We start from the raw sequence: 2939 nt of genomic DNA, 5'->3' as shown, positions 1-2939 counted from the left end.
TACACCCCTAAAAATGCAACTAAGTGATGGGGTCTGGAGAGGGAAGTAAGGTTGTCCTCCTACCCTGACAATAGGAGAACCAGAAGGAGAAGAGGGTCTCCAAAACTCAGTCAGGACCGAGTAAGTGGCTCCAGTGTCCAAGAGGAAGGAGATGAACTGCCCACATACTGCGATATTTACCCGGGCCTCCCTGCTAGTGATGGCAGTAGTCAGGCCATGGGAGCTCGGGCCTCCTCAGTCAGCCATAGCCAAGCCTAGGAGATCAGTTGGAGGGTTATCTAGGAGTGATGTCCCCTGTTCAGTGTAACATGAGGGCTATCAACAGCCCAATGTCCCTCTTGATGGCACCTAGGGCATGGCCCTCTTGGTTTGCGGAAGTTAGGGCAGTCTTTTGCCCAATGACCTTTTTTACCACATTGTAGCAGGTACCTGGTGGTCCCTGAGTCTTAGCAGACTATGAGTCCTGGGTATTCCTGGGGCTGGTCGGACAGCCTTTGCCAGCATATGGTATTTTTGTTTGCGGACTTTATCATCTCTCCCATGGTGCACTTTGAAGACCAGCACTAAGACTTCTGCCTGTGGAGTTAGGGGTCCCCTCCCCAGTTTTTAAGTTTAGCTCTTATGTTGGGGTAGCTCTGGGAAAAGAAGTAGGTTATCCGAAGTTGCTTACCTTCTGGGTTTTCAGGGTCCAGATTGGTATGCTGTAATAAAGCCTTCGTAAGGCGTTCTAAATATTGAGGTGGATTCTCCTGATTGTCCTGGACAACCTCTTGGAGTCTCCAAAATTTACTGGCTTTAAGGCTACTTTTCTAAGACCAGCCAGAAGGCATGTAATGAACCTGTTCCTCGCTAAAGTACCACCTGAAGAATTGTAATTCTACTGGGGATCCTGGTCCGGCACTGTCCCAGTGCCAATTGGGTATGTGCCATCTGTTTGGTGAATTCCATCTGCATGCACTCTTGCATCTTCCCAGACTCGTCTGCATTCCTCAGGAAGTAAGTTGTTAGTAAGGAGCATATGAACATCATGGAGTCAAGCTGTAAAATTGAGTGATATACTAGAACTCTTTAATAAACTTGGAAGTGTTAGAAGTGTAGGACCCCGGCCTGTTTTCTATTTGGGAAAGTTCACTAAGTGAGAATGGAACATGTGTTCTGACAAGACCATCTACTCCAGCAACTTCCATTAGAGGTAGGACCGTTGCTGGTCAGGTGTCTCTGGGGAGGAAGGACTTGGAAGTTTGGCTGTAGCCTTATTGCGGGCGACAGGAGGAGTGAAGGTAGCTGCCAATGTGGGGTGTTTGGAGTGCCCCACAACTAGCACAGAAGAAGGGTAGGGGTCTGGAGAGGCAGAGCTAGCAGGCTCTGGGGCATCCTGATAAGGAAGAAAAATTGAGGCAGCAGTTTGGGTTTTTGGCGGCATGGATACAGGTCTGCAGCCAAAAGGGGGTGGTTCATTAGCTGGATCTAGCATTGTCTAGCGGAGGTTGTGTAGATTTCATGGCTAAGAGAAGTTGGGTTGGGGAACAGGACGTTACAGAACTGTGGCTTCTGAATGTCAGAATGGTGACAGGTACTGAGGTCACAAGTCAGCATACGTGAATGGTTCAAAACAGTGGCTCTGCTCAGATCCAGGTGCATTAGGTATGGTCCTATGGCAAGGCAGTCACTGCCCGGAAACATACATGGGGCTCAGAGTACTGGGGATGCTAAATGAGGGTGTCAGTGGATGTCCAGGACAGGAATGGCCACTGTCCCAGAGAAATCCAACCATTGAACTCCTTTCTGTCCAGCCCTGCCTAGGCTATATATAGTTGGGATTTCAGGTGTCAGGAGGTCCATAGTTAAAGCATTGTATGCCAGACTCAGTTTCTTAGAATGAGGTGCGTTCAGCACCAAAGCCTTTCATGTAGAAAGGTGGCACGGGAACCTCAAACCTTGCCTTCAGTGGACTTAGGGAAGGCAGAGGCTTTCTTCTGGCTGCCTAAAATCAGTCATGTTCATGGTAGAAAACTGATCTTAACCTGCACATGGGCTACTTCTCAAGCTAAGGAACAGGCCGTGAACATCCATTAGTCAGTCTTCAGTTCTTACTGGACATGAGGCAAACGGTCTGGTATGAGAAGGTACAAGATGCTGTGAGGTCATCTCCTACAGCACATGCAGGACATGCTCTCTGTGACATGAGAAAAACACTGACAGAATAGGCTCAAAACATGGGAACATGGAATGTTTGGTCATACATGAGACGCTGACTGGGCTAGGCACACTCAGGTGGCTGAGGAAGCATTGTTTCTAGAGTGTCTGTGAAAGTCCAAAAAAAAAAACAATCAAACCCGCAGCCAGACTGACAGTTCCTCTCAGCAACAGTGGAGATCGCCTGTCACCAAGGGCCAGGAAGGAAGAGGACCCACTTCCTGTAACCGGCACATCTACATCCGAGGGCCTGCCCTGTGGGTATTCTGTGTCCTTGGGTCTGGTGTCCTTCAAGTTCATGTGGAATTGATACCACAGGCTTTCCTGGGCTCCCAGATTGCAGGTGGTGAATCCCAGGTCTTCCCATGCTGGGAAGAAACAGGAGGGCCCCTTGGAATGAACCATACTCTTCTCTTCCAAACATTTTGTTGGTCTAGAAACCCCTGGCTAATGCAAGAAGAAAAAAACAAAACAAGATAAGACATCAGGGTGGGGTCATCCAGCCTGTAACCCTAGCCACCCTGGGACTTAGGTAGAATTGCACAAGCCCCGAAGTAGAAAGTAACATAGAAAGAGAGTTAGAACTAAGACTTTGTCTCAAAACATGAAGAAAACATGTTTTGGGATATTACTGGTGCTAGAGAAACTTCTCTAAAATGTTTCTTGGGCCCCATTTCGTCCCCAGCAGTGCAAGGGGCAAACCAAAGGAAACCAAACCACAATAGCAAGGACTGGTTGCTTGG

Source organism: Mastomys coucha, unplaced genomic scaffold, assembly GCF_008632895.1.
Source record: "Mastomys coucha isolate ucsf_1 unplaced genomic scaffold, UCSF_Mcou_1 pScaffold5, whole genome shotgun sequence".
Lineage (NCBI taxonomy): Eukaryota > Metazoa > Chordata > Mammalia > Rodentia > Muridae > Mastomys > Mastomys coucha.
This window is presented reverse-complemented; position numbering follows the sequence as displayed.